The 27,905-nt window shown below is 47.2% G+C and overlaps 1 protein-coding gene and 1 long non-coding RNA gene across 6 annotated transcripts in view; one reads left to right on the top strand and one right to left on the bottom strand.

Annotated features, from left to right (window-relative positions):
- prdm16 (PR domain containing 16) overlaps positions 1-27,905 on the bottom strand; it is a 190,887-nt gene that overhangs the window by 92,702 nt on the left and 70,280 nt on the right. The window lies entirely within an intron of this gene.
- Positions 14,042-21,846, top strand: LOC147210405 (uncharacterized). Its single transcript, XR_015100807.1, has 3 exons — positions 14,042-14,185; positions 15,542-15,693; positions 21,529-21,846. It is a non-coding gene; the product is annotated as an uncharacterized LOC147210405 (long non-coding RNA).

The raw sequence follows: 27,905 nt of genomic DNA, 5'->3' as shown, positions 1-27,905 counted from the left end.
GGTATAGTGTGTGCCGGGGAAAAGGTAAACAGCGCCGTGCGTTCATAAGACGGTCTTTGTACGACTGCTAGTCAGTGATTTTTTTTAAGTTGCTCAGTTTATTGCGCCAATACACTCGGACACACACTCCTGCTTCATATGTTTCATTAAGTGTGACAAACAACTCACTCACATGACCGAGACAGTAAATACAGCTACTGACAGACATGACACTATCCTTCCTTCAATGACAGGGAGGGGTGAGGGGGGTATATGTTTGTCGTGCACTTATGTTAAAAGGCCTCAATCCATTTATTGTTTATACGCTGGTTTAATGGCTGTTATTAGAATGCGTATTATTTGGAGAGCAATATGGAAAATAAACACAAAAAAAGGGAATTTGTCCACTGCAAATGGACCATAAGAAGTGCACTTTTTATCCTTGCAATTTTTTGGGGGGAGGTGGACAATCTGATGATGTCAGTGGTATAAAAAAATACACACGCACGTATGAACATGTGCTGGCCTCGCAAGCGCACACATTCGTGAAGCAGACGGCAAGTCAAAAAGCTAGTCAAAAGATCTTGCCTATGTACAATTCGCAACAAGGTGCAAGGAAAAATGATTGCAGACATGCAAATAAATGATGCATTCGTGTTCTTCAAGAAGTTGCAGGCCAAAATAATCGACTTTTGCTTGCCTATTTTGTAAACTGGCTGCATATAAAACTAGTGTGACGATAACTAGGATACAACCCATTTGTTGGTCACTTCATAAGACATCTTCTCAAGTATGATACATAATCATATTTTGGATTTTGTCTTTATTCATTTTTGTTTTTTTTAACAACCTCTCATCAGCTATCCTCGCGCCGAAGAGATAGGCTACATTTATCACCATGGGAGCCGTCTCCAAGTCCACAGGATCAACCCATCGCCTCCACAATAAATGTCAAGCCGTCGTGATTTATGCAGCTAATGAAATTGATTAGGTTGGCTCCAATATGCCGCGCATGGCATTTCTCAACCAGTCCGAGAGAGATGTGCGTAACGTTGTCTGAGGATATTGAGTCCAAAAAATAATAATAAAAAAGCTGTGTGTGAGACATCCTGTCAACTGTGGCTTGATAATAACTCATGTCATCAGTTACGGTGGACTCTCCAAAGAAGATAGAAGTGAGCGGATATAATGTAGCAGTCCGACTCCCGCGTACAAAGGCCGTTGCCTGACGTTTTTTGTCATCCGAACTCACGCTCAGGAGTTACCAACTTTGATCCGCTGCAGGAACGGTGCGTTCACATTTCCACTCGTGAGGATACCACCCCAATAGCGGACGTTGTTGCACTCGAGGTTCGCGATAACGTATCCTATGTGAAGCGCAAAGCAATCGCACCACCTAAAGCTATTGAATATTTCCTGCAGACTAATCATCAAAGACAAAACACAGGTGAACGTGACGCATCCATTCGGTTGACCTTTGGGCTCATCACAAATGACTTTATTAGCCGGGCCATATAAAGTGAAGGCCATTTACAACCCTATTAGCGTGAAGGAGAGACTATCTCTGTCACCAAGATTGATGTTCCCCCCCTCGCTTATCAAATGCTTTGATTTATCAGCAAAAGCCTTCAGGAGAGATACATGTGTACGTAAGTCTTGTTGGCGCTGATTCGAATCTTCATCGAGCTCACCGGCTGCACGGGATGTTCCAAAGCTGTCATCATACCCACGCTCGCTCAGTGATACCGGATTTATTTCGAATATTGTCGTCCACCTGGCCGATTGACGAACCGAGCTGTTGATGTAGCAACGGGATGCTCCGTTCGTGGTCTCTGAACCCTGCGTTATTGCTGTCTGTCTGTCTGGCGCGTGATGATGACAGATGACTTTATTGTGGGGGAGTTGCATGTTGGCAATTTGGAGCTGGGACTTTCCATTCGTCATCGGACTGGAGCAATCACAATGGAAAATGTTTGTGAACACTCTTGACCTTCTTTTTTTGCCGTTATTTTTAACGGCAAAGATAAAGATATGGCTATCGTTGCGCGCGCGCGCACGCACGCACGCACACACACACACCTCTGTCAGTTTTGATAAATAAACAATAACATTAGGACAAGACCAAACAGTTTCAAAGGAAGGAAATTGTTATTCTCCCCCCCCCCCCCCCCCCCACACTCCTCACTTTGGCCACAGCAGATGATTTAGGGAGAAGTTATTGGACAAAGGGGGGTTTGAGTGGCGAGCTTGCTGAGAGGAAACATATCTGTCCTTGGGCGAAGGGACAGAACACAGTGCTGCCTTTATTCGGAGTCTCGGCCGTGTCGTTAAGGAACGATGACACACTCCTCCAGGTCCACATTAATCTTTAACAGTGTGATTTCTAAAATAACACTAGTGTTTTCCCAAAGGCACGCCGTGAAAGAAGGGCCCGTTCAGTCCTTTCCCGCCAACACCGTCGCAAAAGCAAAAAAAAAAAAAGGGGGGGGGGGGGGTAGAAACGCAATTAACAACTCAGAGGCTGAATGCAGACCGGTGGGAGATAATTGGGAGCGGCATCAAAAGCTGAGTTGACCTGACGTGTTCATCGCTGACCAAACAGCCAAACAGCACGCATTCGTGTTGTTAACAGTGTTATCACAGGGCCGCTCTGGGCCAGATAAAAGCCGGCGCTACCGATGGGCCTTCTGCGAGCGAGGGGCCGAATGCAGACGCATGAACAGAAGGGGGGGGGGGGCGGGGTCGGTCGGCCCGTCGCCGCTTAAATGACGGTTGGCGATATAGAGGCTGAAAAAACAGTCTTGTGTAGACAACTAATGTGTGTTTAGCAGCAGAAAAAAGGATAGCACCACGGACACTGTTTTGGTTTTGGGGCCCGGACAGGAATCTCTCAGTCCATATCTGGGTCCAAAGGGCGAACTTGGCCGCATGTGAGTGACTATTACGTAGCACAATAGTGCCGCAGACCTGGCGGTTTCCAACATGACAAGCCAAGGGGCCTTGTGAGGCACAAAGAAAGATGGAACATTTGGTCCGATTGTTCTGACAGGTAGCTGGTAAGACAACGACCAACACCCCCCCCCCCCCCGCCCCCCAGATTGTGTGTCTAACTTCTCATCTTTCTCTTTGTTTTTTTTTTTCCCCGACAGTATGACTCCCTTCCACAATCTGTCCAGCCCTGGTTTGCCATGTAAGGTGACAAAAAACATCCATCCATCCATCCAGCATCTACCGATTATCCGGGGCCGGGTCGTGGGGGCAACAGCTTTAGCTACTTCTTCCAGCTCTCCCCGGGGGATCCCGAGACGTTCCCAGGCCAGCTGGGTGACATAGTCTCTCCAGCGTGTCCTGGGTCTTCCTCGGGGTCTCCGCCCGGTGGGACATGCCCGGAACACCTCACCAGGGAGGCGCTCAGGAGGCATCCGAATCAGATGCCCAAGCCACCTCATCTGGCTCCTCTCGATGTGGAGGAGAAGCGGCTCGACTCTGAGCCCCTCCCGGATGACCGAGCTTCTCACCTTATCTCTAAGGGAGACACCCTGCGGAGGAAACTCATTTCGGCCGCTTGTAACCGGGATCTCGTTCTTTCGGTCACGACCCATAGCTCGTGACCATAGATGAGGGTTGGAACGTAGATCGACCGGTAAATTGAGAGCTTCGCCCTTTGGCTCAGCTCCTTCTTCACCACGGCAGACCGATACAACGTCCGCATCACAGCAGACGCTGCACCGATCCGCCTGTCGATCTCTCGCTCCCTCCTGCCCCCACTCGTGAACAAGACCCCAAGATACTTGAACTCCTCCACTTGGGGCAAGATCTCCTCCCCGACCCGGAGGGGGCACTCCACCCTTTTCCGACTGAGGACCATGGTTTCAGATTTGGAGGTGCTGATTTTCATCCCAGCCGCTTCACACTCGGCTGCGAAACGCTCCAGTGAAAGTTGGAGAGCCCTGTTTGAAGGAGCCAACAGCACCACATCATCTGCAAAAAGCAGGGATGCAATACTGAGGCCCCCAAAACGGACCCCCTCAACGCTTCGGCTGCGCCTAGAAATTCTGTCCATAAAGGTTATGAACAGAATCGGCGACAAAGGGCAGCCTTGGCGGAGTCCTACCCCCAGTGGAAACGATTCCGACTTACTGCCGGCAATGCGAACCAAACTCTGACATCGGTGGTAGAGTGACCGAACCGCCCATATCAGGGGGTTCGGTACCCCATACCCACGAAGCACCCCCCACAGAACTCCCCGAGGGACACGGTCAAACGCCTTCTCCAAGTCCACAAAACACATGTAGACTGGTTGGGCGAATTCCCACATACCCTCGAGGACCCTGCTAAGGGTGTAGAGCTGGTCCACTGTTCCACGGCCGGGACGAAAACCACACTGCTCCTCCTCAATCTGAGGCTCGACTTCCTGATGGACCCTCCTATCCAGCACCCCTGAATAGACCTTACCAGGGAGGCTGAGGAGTGTGATCCCTCTGTAGTTGGAACACACCCTCCGGTCCCCCTTTTTAAAAAGAGGGACTACCACCCCGGTCTGCCAATCCAGAGGCACTCTCCCTGTTGACCACGCGATGTTGCAGAGGCGTGTCCACCAGGACATCCCCACAACATCCAGAGCCTTGAGGAACTCCGGGCGGATCTCATCCACCCCTGGGGCCTTGCCACCGAGGAGCTTTTTAACCACATCGGTGACTTCAACCACAGAGATAGGAGAGCCCACCTCAGAGTCCCCAGGCTCTGCTTCCTCCAAGGAAGGCGTGGTGGTGGAGTTGAGGAGGTCTTCGAAGTACTCTGGCCACCGGTTCACAACGTCCCGGGTCGAAGTCAGCAGCGCCCCATCCCCACTGTACACAGTGTTAGTGGTGCACTGCTTCCCCCTCCCGAGACGTCGGATGGTGGACCAGAATTTCCTCAAAGCCGTCCGGAAGTCGGCTTCCATGGCCTCACCGAACTCTTCCCACGCTCCGGTTTTTGCCTCGGCGACCACCGAAGCCGCGTTCCGCTTGGCCAGTCGATACCCGTCAGCTGCCTCTGGGGTCCCACAGGCCATAAAGGCTCGATAGGACTCCTTCTTCAGCTTGACGGCATCCCTTACTGCTGGTGTCCACCAGCGAGTACGGGGGTTGCCGCCACGACAGGCACCAACCACCTTACGGCCACAACTCAGATTGGCCGCCTCAACAATAGAGGCACGGAACATGGTCCACTCGGGCTCAATGTCCCCCGCCTCCCCCGGAACATGGGAAAAAGCTCTGTCGGAGGAGGGAGTTGAAACTCCTTCTGACAGGGGATTCCGCCAGACGCTCCCAACAAACCCTCACAATACGTTTGGGTCTGTCAGGACGGACCGGCATCTTCCCCCACCATCGGAGCCTACTCACCACCAGGTGGTGATCAGTTGACAGCTCCGCCCCTCTCTTCACCCGAGTGTCCAGAACATGCGGCCGCAAATCCGATGATACAACTACAAAGTCGATCATCGAACTGCGGCCTAGGGTGTCCTGGTGCCAAGTGCACATATGGACACCCTTATGTTTGAACAAGGTGTTCGTTATGGACAATCCGTGGCGAGCACAGAAGTCCAATAACAAAACACCACTCGAGTTCTGATCGAGGGGGCCGTTCCTCCCAATCACGCCCCTCCAGGTCTCACTGTCATTGCCCACGTGAGCATTGAAGTCCCCCAGCAGAACAAGGGAGTCCCCAGCAGGAGTACTCTCCAGCACACCCTCCAAGGACTCCAAAAAGGGTGGGTATGCTGAGCTGCTGTTTGGTGCATATGCACAAACACCAGTCAGGACCCGTCCACCCACCCGAAGGCGGAGGGAGGCAACCCTCTCGTCTACCGGTGTGAACCCCAATGTACAGGCACTGAGCCGGGGGGCAATGAGTATGCCCACACCTGCTCTGCGCCTCTCACCGTGAGCAACTCCAGAGTGGAAGAGAGTCCAACCCCTCTCGAGAGAACTGGTACCAGAACCCAGGCTGTGTGTGGAGGCAAGTCCGACTATATCCAGTCGGAAATTCTCTGCCTCACATACCAGCTCGGGCTCCTTCCCTGCCAGAGAGGTGACATTCCATGTCCCAAGAGCTAGCTTCTGCAGCCGAGGATCGGGCCGCCAGGGTCCCCGCCTTTGGATGCCGCCCAGCTCACATTGACGAAAAACAATCTTAAGTAAAACAGAAGACGTCGAGGCTATCTGTGGAATGCTTACATTGTTTTGATTGGAAGAAAAAAAATTTTTTTTCCCACTGTGATGTTTGCAGCCATGGTGGGGTTCAAAGGAACAAGTAACCACGCAGACTGAAGTGCCTATGTTCCCGTTCATAAATAACAAAAACAAAAAATGAAGACACCAAAAAAATTATCACTGAGTTTTCTCCCTGAAACAAACAAAGTTGACGAGAGGTTAATTGTCCTGTAATGTTGAGGAGCTCATCACAATAATAATTTTAAAAAAAGAAAGAAAATGTAGAGAAATAATATATGGCATTTGTTCTAACCTGAATCAAGGTAAGTGTAAAATAAAAACATGAATACTATTTCTGTTATTCAAAAGGTGACTTTAATTTGGCACTTATACATTTATTTTTACATTTTTTTTAGTTGATATCATTGTTTACACTTGAGCTCATAAATCAATGTTAAAATACGCTTTTGCGGGTGATTACCATTCCAGACAGTTTCATCATGTGTGATTAATAAATGTACTTTTTTTTTTCCAGCAATCATTGTTTTGCCATTTGCAGTGTGTTGATATATATATATATATATATATATGTGTGTGTGTGTGTATGACAGTTTTTTTCTGATCCGCTAATCCTCACAAGGGTCGCGTGCGTACTGGAGCCTATCCCAACTGTCTTCGGGCAGTAAGCCTCAGTACACGCTGAACCGGTGACCAGCCGAAGTAGTCGACCGCCATGCCGCCCCTAAACATATATCAAGATTTTTCTGATTATAAGCCCGTTGCTGGCCATCTGTCCCAAGTTCTGCGCCCCTCTCTATGTGGCAGGCGACTGGCTGGCAAACAGTTCAGGGTGGTACCCTCTCTCTCACCCAAAGTCAGCTGGGATAGGCACGGCCAACCCGCAACCCTGAACAGATTCACGTTCAAGAAAGATGGATGGATGGGTTACAGTCGATGATTATGTTTCTCCCTTCTCTGTAATTACGACACATACTTTAGGCTATAGCTATAACTTGAATTCAATTTCAGGATTTCGGGGGTTGATGTTTTTGGGCATGTTACAATTGTGGAAGAATAGGGTCAGTAAATCATCCAAAAGTCCTGCGCTGTTTCTTTTCACCGCCGCACCGCCCCTGTCTCACTATTTCCCTTCTATGCAATTTCATTTGATTTCTCACCAGAGCCTCGAAACAACACAGAGTGCCATGGCAGTTATGTCTTCATACAAATCTTTCCGTCTGTTTTGGCATTGTCGGGGGGGAAGCTCATCCCGCCTGCCCGTGTGCTTCATTTCTCGTCTTTCTCACTCTTTCCTACAGTATACGTCCGTTCCGCTGAGAGCTCAAGAGAGTGTAGAGGAGGTCCGGCCAAGGCTAACATGTATCTAGAATGTGTTCGTCTCAGGCAACCCCCACTACTCGCGGGAACGCTGCTCTGGTTCGTTGGCACAGCGGACAATGTGGGTGTTGTGTGGATGAGTTGGCTGGCTGTCCTCTTGCAGGCTGCAGAGTCAATGCGGGGCCACTGCTGAGCGGCCGCCTGTCCTGCTGCTCAATAAAACCCTCCGTCATATATTTTTCCAAGTGGTCTTCCTTATTTGTCTTTCATGATGTTTTCTTTCTAAAGTCAGGACTTTTTCTTCTGCCCTCCGCACTGGATATGATCTGTTCTCACCCTGTAGCTTAATAGACTTTTTTATTTATTTATTTTTTTTTTATGAGTTTGGGCGACTGTGTGTGTGTGTGTGTGTGTGTGTGTGTGCCTGACTACATGAAAGAAGTTTCTTTTCAGCAACGACACACAGCGGATTGAGACATCAGGCGCCTGTGGTAAATTAGCCATTGTACGCGGTGGCTAATTAGAAAACCTAAATGTTTTGCGCAGCCGGAGAAGGAGAGACGTCTTGCTGGGAGTGGAAAATTAGATTCTCGATTTTGTTTGCTCACTGAGATTCATTCATCCGGTTCGTCCGATCGGTCACGACATGGAGGCAGGATGCAAAAGAACAAAACGTAGCAACTGAATCCTGAAATGCAGTCGACAATGTGAAAAGCTTCGGTGCCTTTTCCATTCTTAAACACACCTGCATAGTCCATTAATTAAAGTGCCTTGATCAACGTAATTCGGCTTTAAAATATGAGGTGGAACAAATGCCAACATCGCTAATTGACTCATTCATCATGGGACCTTGTTGGTAAACGTTTCTGCTCACTTGAGTAATTTTAAAGGAATGAAAATCCCTCCGCCAACTTTCACGTCTAATCATAAAGTATTTCATTAATAGAGCTACTGTGGGCAAATATGCGCGATTATCGTTCAATGTTTAAATTTAACTCATCACAAAAATAAAGTTCCCTGCAAACTAATCAATCAAGAATTGTGGATTTTTACTTTCTTTTTTTTTTTTCTTCAAAAATTGATTGATGAATTGCATCTTGAAGAAACGGTGTGCACTACATGATTGCAACCAGCAGAGGCACCGGCGAGTCTGTCTCAACTCATTTGCAGTGTCAAGAAGAAGTATAAGGTGAGCTATGAGATGCGGCGCTCCAACACGAAAAGTCAGTATAACACCGGCAGGGGAACTGAAGATGAGTCTTCTTCCATCTCTTTAAACAGATCGAGTCATGAAAATGCTTGAATATCAAAGAAATAACACAGATTGATTTATGAACGCAATATTTGACAAATATTTTATCAGGTTGCAGTCTCAGAGACAGACAGAGAAAAGTCGCTCTGGTTATTTGTGCCTTGTGTCATTTCTTGTGGAGATCCAAATATATATAAATATTTTTTTGCTCTTAATTGCCCCTTAACATGGCTCCGAAAAAAGTGAAACAGGCAAGTGACTCGCTCACATATGCGCACTCGGTGAAAAATTGCTTGAGTTATTTGGGTTCTCGAATTGAGTCGCAGGACGAATTAAAGTTGCGAAACGAGAATCCACCGTATGTCCAAAGTATGACTTTAATTGTCGTAAATAGATACCTCTGAATATCATTGCGGGACAAATCTACTCGCGATTAAGATAACGTGCATGTATTTTGAGGATTAAAAAAAAAAAAACTCGATCAAGCATGACATCTGACAACGACAAAGTTCGAATTTGCTGAAAGACAAGAGATGCGCTTTGATGTTCTTGCGACAGAACAAATCAGCGCTTGACTCCGTCAGCAGCGACACGGCACACAAAGCATCTCCTCGGTGCAAAAAGCCGACGTCCCCCTGGCAAACATCTTGTCAAAGTGTGACTATTTTCACCAAAGAGAAGACCGAGTGTGAATGTGAACAAAGTGCCGAAAAGCGTCTGGCGGGCGCGCAGCGATGGGCGGCGCTCCCCGTTGTCGGGGGCGAGTTGGAGGTGCTGGGAAAATGTGTGGCGCATTCACAGTAAACGAGCTCTTGTGAGTAACCGTGGAGAGCGTGCTTCTTAACTGATGATGCCCGAGACAACTTCCCGGATCTTCTCTGCCACACTGAGAGCGCCTCACAATACGAAAGACCTACTGCAATGTTAAGAGCGAGCCGCGGAAAGTCACTCAGTGTCCTTTGGCCTCAGCTGTGAAAACAAGTCCGAACAGTATGAACCGAGTTTTATCTCATTCTTCTTAATTGGCGACAGCAGGTTTATGCCTTCTTTTTTTTTCTCTCCCCCCTGCCCCCCACCCTCCCTCTTTTCTGCTCCATATGAATACATGTGACAAGCTTCTGATCCCGGCTTTTCAGCCTGTGACTGTTTATTTATCTATTTCAACTACACCCGAGGGAACAAAAGGCATGCAGAATGGCCAATGACAGCCATGTCGAATATCTCTTTCGGCCAATTCTGGCTGTTTTCTCTCACTGCCGTCACTTGATGTCTTTATGCGGGCCTGAGAGTTCACTGCCATGAAAAGGGTAAAGGGGGTGAGCTGAGTGAGTGACCCTCGCAGGAGGGGTGTATTAAATGTGGAAAAAAAAAAGAAAGAAAGAAGGGCAAGAGATGGACGAACCAGAAGGAGGTAAAATAGTCGAGGTGGGGTGGGGGGGGAAGACGGGGCACCCCTGCCGAGGCCCAGGCATCTCGCCTGGCAGGCCCCATCTTGGCTTCAGACGGCTTTTGTCAGCGAGGGAGAAAGAGGGTCTCTTCTTCACTTGGGCACGGGACAATAGACGTTTTGTCAGTCGGGATGGAGGTGTCAACGGGTGAGTATGGAGGGATGCTGAAAGAGGAATAAAGCCAAGGACCCATCTTCACATGGGGTGGGGTAGCGGTGGAAGGCAGAGCCCGTTGGGACGGGGGGGGGGGCAGATGTTGGAATGAGGATGATTTATTAGCCTTAGTGTCCTTGGTGGCGCTTGGCCACCGTCCCAGAATTAGGAAGCGAGAGACCGGGTGAGACCGAGAGACGTGGGGGAACAAGCAAGAGGGGAGGGCAGTCATGAGACATCTTAATTCCTTCTTTGGGCATGGGGTGCCTCTTGCTCTCCGACCGTCATGGTATTTCAAGCCGATTCTCTCCGAGAAAAATAACTTGCGCCGTAGTCGTCTGCATCACTGAGCCGCACCTTGTCCCCAGGACATTATTCAGTGCAATATTTCCCCGAAAGACCCCATATAGGACCCTTATTGCCACTTTTCCCCATTTTCTACTTTTTCACTTCAAGAAAGGTCCTTCGGAAACACTCCCCACCCCTCAAAAAAAAAAAATCACACATTGAACGCATCATTTGGACTGAGACATGCAAACAAACAGCAGCAAAAGTGGAGAACAAGGATCTCCTGTATTTACTTAACGACTTGTTTATTTGAGAGGAGACTGAGGTCACCAAGAAAACGGACCACTGCCGCAAAGTTGGGACGAAAAGGCTCAGCAGCAGGATAAGTGATGCGTTTATTTGCTATCCTATTAGCCGCCAAGGTAGCGATAGCTAACGTGTACTATCTGGAATATACTCCTCATATCACTCAACTCAACTATATTTATAGAGCACTTTAAAAACAGCCGTCGCTGCATACAAAGTGCTGTACATGGAGCAAGCAACATATACAACAATAAAGCAAGAAATCAGTCACAAAGATGGTCGAAAGCACCAAACATTTGCATGTTCTCCCCGGGCCTGTGTGGGTTTTCTCCGGGTACTCCGGTTTCCTCCCACATTCCAAAAATGGGCTGATTGAACACTCAAAAATGTCCCTGGGTGTGAGTTTGTGTGCAAATGGTTGTTCGTCTCCCATGTGCCCTGTGATTGGCTGGGTTAGGCTCCAGCACCCCCCCGCCCCCGCGACCCTTGGATGGATGGATGGATTCTTTGGTCTAGTTTAGACTTTTGCTTCCAAGTTTTGTGCTTTCATTTTACTCTTCTATTTGCACCCCTCCGAGCAACATTTAATATTAGAACTTGTTTTCTCACCGTGTAACAAAGCCCTCCACGGACAAACTGGAGGAGGGCTTACTTAAAGTTGTAGCGGGGGGGGGGGGGGGGATTTTGACAGCTTTCATCAAGACTACCCTGGGCAAAGATTGATTGGCAAAGTAATATACTGCCCGGTGTCCATTCCCTTCTTACTCGCTCGCCCTTTTACTGGCGCATGTATCCATCCACTCAATGGCGTCCGACTCCTTGCCAACACCTGCTGCCCGGAGGTGAAGGTCACATTGAGAGTCAGTCGTATTGAGTGTGTGTGTGTATGTGTGTGTGTGTGTGTGTGTGTGTGCGCGCGTCCACTAAGGTGTGCGCGTGCGTCACATTTGAACGCCGGAGTCGTGCTCGCCACTGGCACAGATGAAAAAGACGAAATGGTCTCAGGGTTTGACGAGGAGATTGACAAGCTGGCTGCAAAATTGTGTGAATGCATCACGCATACGCATGTGCAGACAAACAGCGGGTGTGAGTCTTGGAAGTCTCGTGAGGTGGCGGGGGGGGGGGGGGGTTGACATGAGTGAAAGGGAGGGTAATTTATCATTTGGAGCGGAGGATTGAGGAAAAGCCGGAGGAGAAGTCAAATGAAAGCAGAGAAGAGGTTGCGGGGGTTAAGTCTGCGCCACTCTCGCTGTCCGTTGATCTCGGGCTGTCATCGTCATCCTCCTCATCATCATCATCATCATCATGGTGACTGACCACTTCCTGCTGTCCACTTCATCCCCTCCGTGTCCGCTCTCCCTTCAGCAGTTTCTTTCCAAAGGGCCCCCGGAAACTTTTGTTCCGTTCATTAGTACAACAAATACATACAGATGATCCAGGAAGGAGAACAAGGGAAGGGGAGGGGGGGGGGGGGAGATTTCGAAGCGGAGCCTCCCCAGCTCAACATCACTGCTGATTTGGAGGCAATCCGCTTCTTTGTAAACAAACGCAAATCTGCGTAGCTCATGCGAGAAGGGTTCTCATTATTCAATGGAAACGTGGACGGCGACGTGCTTTAAGGCGACATTCGCGATCTGCGGTTTTCCTTCCTCGTTGCGCTTCACGATTGGAAAAAGGAACGTAACCAGCATGCGACAATGAAGCGGACATCAATGAGTCATGAGAAACCGACATGCCAGAGGGTCCGAGAGAAATGGCGGATGTGCCGATGTAGCTGTCATCTGCGCGTGAGCACGTTTGAGGAATTGTCCCCGATGGCAAATGTCAGCATTGCCTCTCAAGAATCAATTTTAATTTCACCCCCCCACCCCCAAATAAATAAATAAATAAATAACCAGAAAGCTTTGATGACCTCAGACGGGACATTCCGGTTAATGACTTTTGCCGTCGTACTGTGTTGGTCAGCAAAAATGATTGGTTTCCCTCATAGGTTAGTTGCAGGTTTAAGGAAGGCACCTTGAAGACTTTTCGAGCTCTTTTCAAGGCCAATTGCATGCGTTTAAGACGCCATTCATCAAAAGTGACCGCTACTGAGTGGCTCACCGAGGCTCAATTGTGTCTCGCAATAATTAAAGAAATGTTGCAAATAAGTGATTCGTATTTTTATACTCTAAAAATATACTTTCACAGTGACTTGGGAGTAATTGCAGGCAAATTTCAATGCCCCACATTATTACTCGGTTTTGAACAGAAAATAATACGACGATGGCATGTGTGTCGGCCATTTTTAGAGCTTTGGAATGGCGGCTTTTAGGATCGAGTCTCCTTTTTGAAGAAAGGCTGTCATGCTGTAAAATCCAATCCCAAACGTTTGACTGTGAATGTATGTCCTATGAATATTGAAAATAAATGAGAATGCTCTGACGGGAACAGGACAGTCGAGCATGGGACAATGACTTTGTACTTGGGACGTGGGAAGATGGGCGCAGGGGTCACAAAGACTGGCATACAGATGCCTCAACCCGCCCCATCCCCAATTTTTTTCTTTTTTATGACTCAAAGGACTGTTTTCTTCTCACTCCCATGAATTATGTAAATGGAAAAAAGCTTCCCTTTCTTCCCAAGCTGGAAGAAGACAGGAAAAGGGATGAAGCAACGTGAGCGAAACGCCTCCTCCTCCTCCTCCTCCTCACTTTTTTTTTCTCTCTCTTCCTTGCGATGCGTCCGAATGAGCTTTCATGTTGGCGCCGTGGGCCTGGATTTTGCACTGTGGCCCATGAGAAAGGACGGTGATGGCCACTGAGTTGGTGGAGGGGGGCGGGGGAGAGACGGCGGGGGGTGGGGGGGGTGTCTATGCACAATGACATATACGAGGAAAGAATGCTGGCCTTGTTGTTGGAGAGCTTGACATTGATTAATGAGATAGAGAGAGGAGAAAATAAGAGAGAGGGGTGGCACTGGTTGGGTATGCTCGACAAGGAGGGCGGAGGGGTGGGGGGGGGGCAGGAGAGGGTAGTTGGACTCCCTTAAGGGTGGGAGACTCCGGAAGAGCCTTAGGCTGCACTGATGATGAGGAAGATACTCGCTGTGGCGGTGTCACGGCCATCCCCGCGGATGCTGCGTCTTGTCTGATGATTTTGGCCAGAAGGATCGTCTGCACACGAAGCCGCATCAATCCTCATCCATCAAAGTGCCCTTTAAAAGCCGCCACCACCACCATCGCCGTAAGGACTTGCTTTGTTGGCACTTCTTCATACGCACTCAAGAAGCTCAGCTGCTGTGCGGCGGCAGCGCATTAAACGTGTTTTAAATAGTCTCGTCACCATGTTGTGTATGACGCGCGGTGGCTCGCTGCGAATACTTGCCGCTATAAATAAGAGATGAGCAGATGAGACGGTCGGCATGATCGACTCTTTGATATTGAGAGTGGGGAGCAAGGACGGAGTGTACCGGATCGGTAATGATCAGTTGAAGTCATTCAAACAGATGGCCACGCTGCGCGGCGGTACTTTGTCGCCTTTCGGCCCACGGGATGAAGGTTTTCCCTTCGAAACTCGACCCGTTTGGTTACATCTTGCCGGAGACGGTGCGGAGCTTCGCAAAGTCTACACTGTGAAACTATCCATGCATCCATTACTTGTACCGCTTGTATATTCACTCGAGTCAATAGAGAAAACCATCACGCAAAATAAACCCTTTCAGGGACAGCGGTTGCTACAGAGGCCTCGTCATACCTGTCAACTCATACGATTTAGCCATAGTTCATACGGATTTTGTGGTGAATCTTACGTCTATGGCCGTATCGCACAAATCATACGGATTCGGAAAATTTCCGTTTTTTAAAAAATTTTTTTTAACCCCAACAGGTAGTTCCGTTTGCTTTTGCCCAGAATGGTGCTAGTCTACTCGAATGCTTTCATTTCCAAAATAAATATGAATGGATGCTGTAACTTCGAGCCAATGGGTCAGCATTTGGAGTTGGTGAAAAAAGTAACGCAGGAACACAACTCTGAACACAGTAATGCCACTAAGTAGAATGATGATTAGACATTAAACCAGACATTGTATTATGGAGATCTACAATAAATATCATTGAAAATTTCGTGGGGTTTTTTCTGCCGTTATTTTGACATATAAAATGCTTTGGTATGTTATAAGGATTTTTTGCTCTTTATAAGGATTTTTTTGGTAGTTTATACAGGTCGGCGCTCCGAAAAGTTGACAGGTATGCCAAGTTATCATGTGATCAGGTTACAGGGTGCGTGAAAGGCTTCATGAATTCTTTTTTGGGGTCCGTGTACCTGCCTTAATAAAGTTTTGAATCCACTTCATTTAGAATTACTTTGATAAATTGATTAAATGTAGTAATGCAACGCAATATCCATTATGAATACAAGAGAAAATCGACATATAAATGTGCTAGAGTGTGTATATATATAGTTCCTATACAAACCAAAAGTTGTAAAAATAGATAAGTATAAGGCACATAAGGGTCAACACATTTGCTTATATGCAGACTTTTCCTTTTCTTTTCCTATTGATATGAAAAGCGACATCTTTCGCCCATCCCCTCCATTCAGTGTCTTGTTGGTGGCTGTGCGTCGCGGCGTCACCGCTGTTGACCTTCTACTCGAGGGCCCGCTCCCAACAACCTCCGTCTCCAGCCAAGTGGGATTTCAAAGCCTCTCCTGGATGTCCCTGAACCCTTTTGTGTCTCCGCTCACATCTATAGGTAAGCACAGCGACGCCCCCCCCCCCCCTTCCCCACCAGCAACCTCCTCAAAACTCGGCACAATAGCCAGATTTCCTCCCAATTTGCTGGCAAAGAATAAGAGGCTCACAGAGTCTTTTCAATCGTTTTGAATGGCGGGCCTAAATTCAGACTCAATCTTTGGGTATGTCAAGCCTCAGCTAAGAGGCTCCTAACTTTGAGTCGGATGATCCCGGTGCTCAACGGTGTCTCTTGTTAGAGACATTTTTTTTCTCTTCGTAAAACTCCATTTGTGTTTTGTGTTTCCGTCCCCAAGCAAACTACATTTTTGAAAACATAATTGATCAAAAATGCATGCTTGGACATGGAGATAAGAGCTGTGCTTGTAATGTGACTTTTTACATGTAATCAAATTTGATATCAACAATGAGTCCGCGTAAGCATAAAACTGCTGATATGATTTCCCTTTTCCTTTATTACACTGAAATAAATTTTATTCGGTCAAGCGTTTGCATCAAGATTTAGACTACAAATCAACTTAAAAAGAAAAGAAAAAAGGATCTACATCCAGATGATTCCGATGTATGCAGCAGCCACTTGAAAAAATAAAACGTTGTGATTTCAACACATCTTTTTTTTTTTTTGTGTACGTTAACGAGCCATCCAAAGTTACTTTCTTCAGAATTGCGATTGACGACATTGGTCTTCCGATAACAATATTTACCATTCCATGACAGCCCGCATCTCGCCACGGTACATCAAATTTGGTCCCGTTCATATTTCTACACATATCGATACTATATTGGTCAGTGCCCACGTGTATCCGTCATTTTATTTATTTATTTTTGGGTCAAATTATTGACCGATGTAAAGAGTTGAAAATGGCTTTCTTTCTTTGACCATGAAGAGTCAAAGACTCAACAAACATGTCGTTTTCTTGGTTTCGCGAAAAGCGATAATTTTGGAAATATAGGGCTTCTGCCCAACACCAGCAAAATAAATTTAAATGTGGAATGTTTATTTTGAACCCCACCGTGGGGAAATATTTCATTCTTTTTAATCATAGCCTATGTGTAGAGGAGCGTGAAACCGCCACACGTGCACATGGCAGCACTTCCAACAAAACATCGAGGCAGCATTGAGCTGAATAGCATTTTGAGAGACGAAGGCACAATCATATCAGCTGGTATTTCACTACTGCAAAAACTATGAGGAGTCAGCCGACTCCCATCTGAAGTTGTGCAAAAGGGAAATCGCCAACAAATGACACTCAGCGCACCCCCACTGGCATTTACTTGCAGAATACGACGGATAAAGCTGACTTTAACTCGACACACCTTTCAATTTGGGAGGATCTGCAAACTTTCTCAATCACAACCTCATTCATTGCGCCACACTCAAAGTGAGAACCTCTGTATTTTTTTTTGTTTTGTTTTGTTTTTAGGTTTTCACTTCGCTCCGCTGACTATTTGTCGTACTTAACCTCTCTGCACTCCACTCTGTTCCAGTTATGCAAGCACACACACACAACTCCCTGATGCATATTTGTACTTTTGCTTGAGGTCAGTTCTAATCAACCACCCTTTGCTTGCGCTCACACACAAGCGCGCGGCCCTCTCGACTGCAAGTTTCTTGAAAGACTCCTGCCTACCTCGCAGGTCCAAGGACTGCCATTAAAGCAATCAGGAGCTTTCTTCGCTTGGTCAAGAGCAAGGTACTCGCAGGGGGATTCTAATTTGAATAATGCAAACGGGAAATAAGATGAAAGCTGGAGGAAAACGACAAACCGAGAGTGAAACGGGTGGGGGGGTCGACACAAATCTTGACGCTTGCAAACAACAAAGCATGTAATGATGAAGAAGAAAGCCACCGACTTCTTAACTGAACACAAAAGAGAGACGTGTTAAATCATTTGAAATCTTGGGAAATTGAAAATACAGTCCCATTCAGTGTCATAGCGGCCTAGGAAACAAACACAGCAAATTGGCTTGAAATGAAAAAAAACAAAATTTCTACCAAATTGAGATGGTGAGAGTCAAAGTTAGAGACTCAATTGTGCTTGGAATCTAGTATAAAAATTGGAACCACTGGAATATTTATCATGAAATTTGGACAAATGGAGACTTCACTCTCCTGGAAAAATACATCTAATGCCTTCATGACATGCGCAGGACTGGAAACAATCACCAGACCGTTTTTTTTTTGGATATTTTCCATCTACTGTCGAATCAAACCTGAGTTCAAATTCAACGAGTTGAATTTGTTACGGGACGACTGAAATGAACTGAAAAGCAAATAATCTGTTCCGGCGACACACTGATTGACTGGTTACCACTCACAGTGCAGAGGTCAGGGGCTCGGTTCCGGTTTTCTTATTCGGATTTTTATTCCTGTGCGGACTTCACATGTTCTTCTCGTACCTGCGTGGCTTTTCTCTGGGTATTCTGGTTTCCTCCTGCATTCCAAAAACAACTGGACACTTTATATTGTCCCTTGGAGCGAATGGTTGGTTTTCTTTTTGTGTGCCCTGCGACTTGCTGGCGACCGGTTGAGAGTGTACAGCCTGAAGACAGCTGGCATAGGCTCTGGCACGCCTGCAATGCAGTGTTCAAGTGTGCCTACAAGTGACCTCAGGATCTCTGACTCCAGCTCCGGCTGCTCATTTTGTGGTTAGTCCAGAGTGAACACCTTCTCAGAGTGAACAATTTATATTCAATAAATGATTGCAAGTTCAGAATAACAAGATATCGGTCCGTCCATTTTGTGAACATTATCTGATGGCGGACATGCGAGAGCCTATCCCAGCCGTCTTCGGGCAGGAGGCGGGCGACACCCTGAACTGGTTGCCAATCGCAGGGCACACAGAGACGAACAACCATTCATGGTCACACTCACACCTCGGGACAATTTAGAGTGTTCCATTAATATATGGTGCATGTTTTTTGGTTTTTTTGGAGTGCGATAGGAAGCCGGAGTACCCGGAGAAAACCCACAGGGTGAACATGCAAACTCCACACAGGAAGGCCGGAGCCGGGATCAAAACCTGCACCTCTGCACTGTGAGACAGATGTGCTAACCAGTCAACCACTGTGCCACCCATAATAAGATATAATAATAATACAACAATATATAATCAAAAATACGTAATAATAACTTGATGATATCGACAGAAATACAAAGAATGATATTGATCCAGGTGATGCGTTGTAACGAGACAAACTTGTAAATTGGTGGTATTCATAGGTCAGCGTACCACGGTATCTAACAGTAAAATCACGTGACATAAGCAAAACAATAAAAACCACATTCAGTGCTACAACATCAAATGGCTGTGGGGGGGGGGGGGGGGGGTCTTGTCAGAAAATCTACCTTCTTGTGCCCTATGTGCGTCCTCTGGCCTACACTGCGGTGAAGATAATCACGATGCTGTCGCTCCCAGGTTAAAGACTCACCGCTGAGTCTTCGGGCACTAATGCAGTGGCAGAACTATAGGGGTCACATTAGCCCCGGCCCCTTCAGCATGCATTACGGTGGAAAGAACGCTGCCCCCCACCCCACCCCCATTAAAAAAGCCAGCGGCATGGCCGCGAAGCGGGCCTACCTGTGACGGCTTAAATTAGACATTTAATGATGGCCCGTGCTGCAGGGAAGGAGTGCTCGGACAAAGAAATACTGATTGGATAGTAATTTGGTGCGAGGGTCACAAGTAATGAGCCAGCGTATCATATCACATCTGTCACTTTTGTCACTTCAGGAATAGCAGGGATCCGAGCGCTGAGTGGATACCATTAGAGGTCACATGCTTGACATTCTTGTTGTCACATTAACACATGCTGCAGCCTGCTGTCCATGTGATTCTAGACTTTTCAAATTGTACCCATCCAGCTTTGTAAAGGACTACAAAAAAAACACACACACACACGTAGGTTTTTTTTACAACTACGGAACGCTCACTGTTGATCTCACCGAATGTATGAGTTCATAGGGCAACAAATGCTTCAAAAATACTTCAGCTATTATGCTGTCCCGACAGTTGTAAATATATTTTTAGTCCACCAGGGTGAATCGACCGCAGTAAATAGTCGTGCGGTTGATTTGTTAAAATGACCCGGCATGAGGTCAACGAATACACCCGCTTCCCAAGGACAGTTTGTGATTACAAATGAATTTCGATTGAGCATTTGAGTGTGCAGAAAAGTTTGTCAAATCGTGCGCACAACCGCACTCGCGCTCATTCAGCACGAGCATCGTTCCTGGCTTGCTTTGTCGCATAGAAATCAAATGCATTGATGGTTGAGCTATGATGACATCATTTCCTGTTAAGTTCTGAACTCAGCAGTATGGGAAGGATCGCTTGAATTAAAGCACAGTGTTCCTTCGCGACTTTGCAGTTCGCTGATTACGGCCTCACTGTCGCGCAAGCCGAGTGGGGCACCGGGCGGTGGTACTGTTGTGACTGTTTGCTCCTCCTTCACGTTTCAGTTGCTATGCCATTGCTGAGGCTCCTTTATGCTTTGGTTCTTTGTTCTGTCATACAGGCTTGATGTCTCACGGTATAAACTTGGATTACTCAGTGACAAGTCGTCAGTACGTCACGCTTTCTCCCAGTCAGAACGTCGGCTCTCTTCCGTGTCTTCTGCCTCCAGCCCCCCGCTCTCTGTAGTTACTTTGTATTTTCGTAGATCAAGACTTTTACTTTTCAACTTGGGTGCCAGCACTGCTTCTGGGTCCTAATTTCGATCCTCACGTGACAGCGCCTTCCCCTTCTCATTAATTTCCGAAGGCAGCCGACAGTCTCAACCAATTAGCAGCTCGTGTTTGAACCGTTTCCATCTGGACTGCCCGACGCACTGGCGCATCGTATCCCCCATTTGGCACATACTGGCACTCAGTTTTTGGTGCACTCGGAATAATCGAATGGTACATTTCAACAACGCTCCGAGTTTCCAAACAGCCAGAATGAAGCAGTGCGAACAAAATCCTCATTCCCTCGTCATGGGCGCATTCGGAAAAATACACTACGAGTGCACTGCTTCACTCATACGGAAACTCAGACTGTTGTTCAAACGTGCCAGGCGGTTATTCCGAGTGTCCCAAACAACGGAGCCCAGTGCAGGCAGTGCAAGTAAAGGAAACAGCTGCAGTCAGAAATGTACGTGAGTGTTGCGCACGCTCCACCCCGACAGCGGGCGAGGACAACAAAACGGAACGAATATAATGATAATGACGTTTTTTTTTTCTTAAATCGGTTTAACTTAACGGCGGCACGGTGTTCGAGTGGTTAGCGCGTCGATCTCACTGTCCAGAGGTACCGGGTTCAATTCCAGCTCCGGCCTTCCTATGTGAAGTTAGCATGTTCTCCCCCGTGCCTGTGTGAGTTTTCTGCGGGTACTCAGGTTTCCTCCCACATTCCAACACAAACATGCATGGCAGGCTGATTGGACGTTCTAAATTGTCCCCGGGTGTGAGTGTGCGCACCGATGGTTGTTCATCTGTGTGTGCCCTGCGATTGGCTGTCAACCGGTTCAGAGTGTCCCCAAAGACAGCTGGGATAGGCTCCAGCATAGCCTTGTGAGGATAAAGCAGTTCAGAAAATGGATTGTTTTAATCCATTGAATTTAAGCCTTTCAGGGACAGTGGTTACGACAGTGGACAGCTTATCGTGTTATCAGGTTAATTGTGAAAACTACAATTTGGTACTAAGTGTACAGTATTAACAACGTCTGATACGTCATTCAATTGGTTTTTGTGTATGCGCTTAGTTAGCCCACCCGGGTATCCTTTCGAGATGACAAGATCATCTAACAATGACCCCGATCATCTATCTCTCTATTGAGGTGCCATTTTATCTCGCAGGTACGGGGGTTGAAAGGCCGACAGAATCGTGGAGCTCCAATGTCACATCCCCCTGAGTCCAGCGGTAAGGTCAAGTACATAGTGGAGTCTGAGGCCAGATGGTTGGTAAGCACCATGATTAATGAGAGATCCAGGCTGATATTCGGGCTAATTGACTGTGTTAGTCACTTCTTGGATGTGGAGTCATATTCGGTGCACTTCTGGTGTTGACAGCACAAGTTTACTGGACTATGAATACATCATATATGGTCGAGGAAAATTTGGTGACAGAAACTGAAGCAGGATGGTGAATCATCCATCCATCCATTTTCCGATCCGCTTTATCCTCACAAAGGTGCTAGAGCCTATCCCAGCGGTCTTCGGGCAGTAGGCGGGGGACACTCTGAACCAGTTGCCAGAAAATCGCAGGGAACATACAGACGAACAACCATCCGCATTCGCACTCACACCCAGGGACAATCTTGAGTGTTCAATCAGCCTGCCATTCATGTTTTTGGAATGTGTGAGGAAACCGGAGTACCCGGAGAAAACCCAGCCTGGGGAGAACATGCAAACTCCACACAGGAAGGCCGGAGCCGGAATCGAACCCGGTACCTCTGCACTGTGAGATCGATGTTAACCACTGGAACACTGGGCCGCCCAGGATGTTGAATCACAATGTGGAAATTTTGAGAGCGTTGCAGTGGGGGGGGGGGAAGGAAAATGGCAGCAAAGCACAAACCTCCACCAATGACAGCAATCTCCATCTTCATAAAAATGTACAAACAAGTGCAACTTAATGGCCCTCTGTAGGTGCCTAAAAGTAGTAATCACGGTCTACGCATTGATCACCGACCTTAGGAAAATGCTCAATGATGGCTTTTGTGAAAAAAAAAAAAAAAGTATCTGCCGAAAAACTAGGGATGGGGAAACATTTATGATCGGCTACTCAGAATTGTCTAAGGTGATGGCCTGAATTGAGAAACTGTCATGATCGACATTTCTTTACCTGTGGGAGTTCATGCGAAACAGCATCGGACTTTACGACCAAAAAAATGCGTCATAATAAATTCATCCATTTTCGACTGCTAATCCTGCTCAGGGTCACGGGTGAGCTGGAGCCAATCCCGGCTGACTTGGGGTGCGAGCAGACGTACTTTCCATTGGTCGACAGTCAATGACAAGGCACCAATAATCGGTTTCCTCCAATCATTTCATTTTTAATTGTTTCATCTTCGCTTGCATCTCAAGCCATCAACCAGCGTGGTCATTCTGGACTTTAAAAAAAAAAAAAAGAAGAGAGGTGACATCCTATCGCATCTTGATTTCAGTGACTCAGGAGTTCCACTTCTTCACTGAATCTCATCAGCTGCATCGCACTCCCCAACTAAAATGAATGTGATCTCCCTTTGATTGGAAACCGTTCCTGGGAATGTGTAACCCTGCAACTATCGAATTAAATGGTCCTGAAAACCTACTTCAGCTAAGGTTAAAAAAAAAAAAAAGTATCAAACTTCTCAAGAAGAGAGCTGAAAGTAACCGGAAGAGAGATGTGCGAGTAGTCCTGCGGCGCAAATGAGAAAGAGTAAGTGAGCCATGCAGAGGAAGTCAAAAGAGCGAGAGGTGATGGTAAGATGACACTGTGCTACCTTTGCCGACCCGCCCGCCCGCCCGCCCGCCGGGCCACTCTGTTACACGGACAAGATGGGAGCTATTAAGTGGCCGACTGTCCTGCCAGCTTGAGTAGCTGATCTGCTCGTCTTATTGGAAAGACAACCCCCCCCCCCCCCCCCATCTTCACTTTGGTGGAGCAGTTTTTGTTGTGATTTCGGTCTTCTCTTTCTCACCGGCAAACCCGAGAGGCCCGGTTTATCTGCGGATAGAGTGCAGGGAAGGGAAATAGGGCGCCTTGCCATTTGAACACTAGAACTTTAAGCCGGCAACGCTTCGCCGATTCTCTCCCCGTGTCTTCCTCGACTGTAATGTAATGCTGACATCCACGGCAATATCCCCCCCCCCCCCCCACCCTTTTTTTTTTCACGAGGAGGAATACACAAATGACACAAACAGATCCTCATAATTGACGTCAGGATGTTGTCGCTCTTCCACAATATTGGAAAATGGAAGCAGAAGCCAGCGGTTCCAGCGAGAGAGAAAAGAGAGGGAACAATTTGCTCATTCTCAACCACGACACGGCGACTTGGGATGAAGGGGGGGGGGGGGGAAGAAAGACACCCAATATCCAAAATCCCTCTCTCAGGGCCATCATGTGAAGAATTCCCCCCCACCCCTCCCTCTTCTCCTCCTCTTGTACCCTCCCTCCTTTCCTCTTCTCTTCTTTTCTTTTTTAATCAAGCCGTCTGGGGTTGTCAGGTCTTTTGAGACGAGGACTCCCAGCCATGTGAAAAGTTAATCCCTTGTGGGCCTTCTTCTCCGTTGCGCTCATCTCCCTGGGAACACTGTGGTGGCTTGCAGGCAGGTGGCGGTGGGCTGATGGGGATGGGGGGCGGGGGCTGTATGAAGCGAGGGAGGGCGGGATGGATGCAAGGCCACCCTGATCAAGGGATAGAGTGCTGCAGATAGTCCGGAATTCCTCGTCCTTAACTTTGAAAAGCCCCCGTTTTCAACTTTCGCCCATCGTCCGCCATCCTGCCACCCTTTCCAACATCTCTGTACCCGAGCCTTCACGACGAGACCCTTTTGACGAGCTCCCCTGCCCGGCCGACAGAAGGCCGCCATAAAGAGCGGAGTGGATTTGCGGCATGGAGAGCTCATCGAGCGGCTCCGAAAGGAAGACGGTTGTTGACGTTGGAGAGGGCTCTCCTGTTCCCCAGCCGCTTCTTTCCGAGTCGATTCAATCTGCATGTCAGTGCGTCAAACTCCAGAAGCAATGACAGACTCCGGTAGGGGCCAAACTCGGGCTGATGTCGGGCCAGGAGTCCCCGAATGAGCGACTCGATACTGCGAGTCCACAAGACGAAGAGACAAGCCCTCTTTGTCATAGAATCTTCGTGTCATTCTTATGACTTCCTCTCACAAAAGCGCTCCCTGGTAGTCCCGAGAAGACAGAGAGCCACACACTTGAATGCTTTGCTTGCGCTGCATCTCCACCCCCCCACCCTTCCCCCCTTCTTCCTTGGCCTCCCACTTAGAGAAAAGTGCCATTGGAAATATAGACAGGCTCAGTCAGCCATCTTAATCCTTCTTCCCCGTCCATCTCATTCTGACCCCCCACACACTGTCTGTCTGTCTGTCAGTCTCTCACGGACACACGCACCCACTCATCTTCCTCCTGCCTCCCACCTGATGTGGCCCGAGCCTCCCTCTCTCTCTCTCTCTCTTTCCTCTTAGGAAAAAGAACTCGAAGGATGCCGAGTCCGTGTCGAAGGCGCGTGCAGAGAAAGATTCAGGGGAAATTGTAAAGGTCAGCACGGACTTTGTTCAGTCTGTGGGTTTATCTCGGCGACAGCGGGGCAGGACAATGGGGCCTCTCGCCGCGCAACAGAAACCCAAGCTGCGGCAGATAAATTACTTGGCTGATAAGACCGAATTAGAAGCACCAGGACTCCGGAGGCCAGGAAAAGACGAGGAAAGCAGGGAGGGCCGGCATAATATTGAGGAGGGGCACGTGAAAGATCAAGAAATCGTAACGGAGAAGATCAGAATTGCGAGACAAGAGCTTGCGAAAGCAAATGCCATGCATCTGCTGCTAAAAACATGGCAGCTCACGACACAACAAAGAAAAACAGCACAAAAAGTAGCGTGAAGCGGCGTCTTTCAAAATGAAGACTTGAAGAGCTTTTTTTTAAAGAAAGGCGTCCGTCAAAGTCAAGACCTCTTGTTCATGAAATATGAACACAAGGAATGCAGGCTCGATATTACACCTGGTTTAAGAAACATGCTCATATATTGTTCACTGTAATTGCACTTTGCAAGTAGCAAAATAATTGTCACGGAATCTACCTAATTTTTGTAAATAAAATGAACCACTTGACTGAATTCTGAATTTTTCCTTTTCTAGGGAAGAATCTTGATCCTTGGTATTAAGGTATTTTTCAATTTTTAAAGGATGACTAAGGTCTCTCTCTCTCGCTCTCTCACCCCTTATTTTCAATTCTTGTCTAGAGCAAAGTGCAGTCGAACTGCGCGCATCTTAGACCCATTTTCACCGACGCAAAGCCTGGCAAAAATACCAAAAGAGAGAAAATTCCACCTTCTCTTTATGTGAGACGTGCCGCCGGAACAAAAATAGGGCCCAATGTATTTGGCCCCAAAAACACCGTCTCCCATCCTACCAAAGTTGTTAGTAGGATGGAATTTCAAAACATCCGACTACATTTCTGCTATGTTCAGCTCATCCTGAACAGAATATGAACGTGTTGGGGTAACCCCCGAAAAAGTGGGAGATAATCCACCATCAAGAGATGGTGATTTTTCAGTACACAGTAAGCCTTTCGGAACAGGGTGCGAACATCTGCGTGGAAATGGAGGGATTTAAATAGGACACACACACACGCACACACACACACACACACACATACACACACAAAAGGTGATTGGTCTGCGTCGCAAAAAGAAGAGGAAGATAACGGCGGGGCAAGGGGTGTTTGAGAGCTCACCAGTTCCACTGCTCACGCTCATCTCAAGTACAAGTGAGCTGGAAATGTTTTGCGACAGTTGCCCTGAAGATACGTACAGTACGACAACTTGAGGAATAATAACACCGCAAAATAACACCGACTTAAAAACGTTTTTCCATTTTGCAATGTGCACCATATTTGCAGGAAGCGGTCATCATCTTTTTTCATCCCAGGTCACACTCAATATGGATGTTTTTCTTTTTTTGAGCTTAGCTTTGCAGATCACATGATCACATGGTTTAAGAGTCTCAGCGTTGTATTTAGAAAGTTTTCCTGCATTGGTACTGGGTGGCACGCTGCGTACAAGCTCCGGCAAGCTCATTGACCCCCCCCCCCTCCCCCCAGGAAGATTGGCTCAGAGCACAATCTGTGTTCAATCAGACAAAAAAGGGCCTTTCGATATGTGCAAAGGAAGGGCACACTAAATTTTGGTGTGAATTCTTGAACGTTATTGTGGTCAATTTTGCTAACAACAAAAGGGATTTTAAAAATATGCTCCGCAAATGCTCAAGGGGTGCACGTGGGAGAGGGTTATCTGCGAAGGTGGACGAGTTTGGGCCAAAAAAAAGCTCTGCACCTTTTGGAGCGTTCAAATTGAGATACATTTCATAGGTTAAGTCCTGAGACTTTGTTTTATTCTAACCTCAAAATAGGAGCGGCCGCATTCATCAGATGTTTCACACGCACAACGGAAAAGAAGCAACGACATCTATTCGTGAAATCTGTTTTCCGGAATGCTGACTAAAACCCAAATTAAGACATTACAGCAAACATCCAGTGAGAGCTCGATTTAGTGAAGGAAATCTGACAGATTTGAGCTTATGCGCAGGGCAGCTCAGTTTCTAAGATGATTAATAGACACATGCGCACAGAACGGGGCCTTTGTGTCCCGACATTTGACCTAAAACGTGGAGACGTCTCAGAGTGTAGCTGTTGTGTTACGTTTGAAACAAACAACACCTTTTGAGGTCTTAAGTTTCTTTGCAGTGTTAGCCAGTATTTGTTTTGTGTGTATGTGTGTGCTTGATGTACAGTAGCGGCCCTCAACCAAAACGTTTCCAGAAACCAACCCAAAAGTAAGACAGCGAAGGACGTTTGGGAAATCGTGATAAACCACTCAGGGCTGAACAATTCTAAACACAGAGCTGTGTGTTGAGTATGCGATGAAGGAAAATGTTAAGCACAACAGCCATGGGAACCTGATTAATAGGTCGCCACCTCCTGCCGAAATGCCAAGATGCAAATAGTATTACAATTTCACCCACGAATGGGGAAAACGGAGCGTACGCAGTGGAGTGGGGATCCATGCATGGTGAACAGGGACTTTGCCCTGGAAGCCTTCGTCCTGTTAGCATGCAAATGAACAAAGAAATCCCACCATCCAAAGTGAGCGTCATTCGCTTTTTAAGGGCGGAGTTTTCGTACAATTCTCATATTGGGAATTTGATGTCACAAGGCGGTGATCTACAGTGGTAACTCTACTTACGAAATTAATTGGTTGTGGAAGAAATTTCTTAACTAGAAAATAGTTGTAAGTAGAGACGCGTTTTCCATGTAAATGCCCTAATCCGTTCCAAACCCCCCAAAGTTCAGACGTAAATATTTTCTAAAGCCTAAAAATGCATCAAATATGTAACAAATACATGTTACAATTAGATTATCGCACAATAAATGAGAGTTGTGCATAATGTAAAAAAGAAAAAATAGACTAAAGAATAAAAATGGTGATCATTTAACTTTTAACTGCGTTCTCGTCAT

The sequence above is a fragment of the Hippocampus guttulatus genome, chromosome 1, assembly GCF_054856545.1.
Source record: "Hippocampus guttulatus isolate MCC_2025c chromosome 1, RoL_Hgut_1.0, whole genome shotgun sequence".
Lineage (NCBI taxonomy): Eukaryota > Metazoa > Chordata > Actinopteri > Syngnathiformes > Syngnathidae > Hippocampus > Hippocampus guttulatus.
Note: the sequence above shows the minus strand (reverse complement) of the source record. Positions and strands in the feature narration are given on the sequence as shown.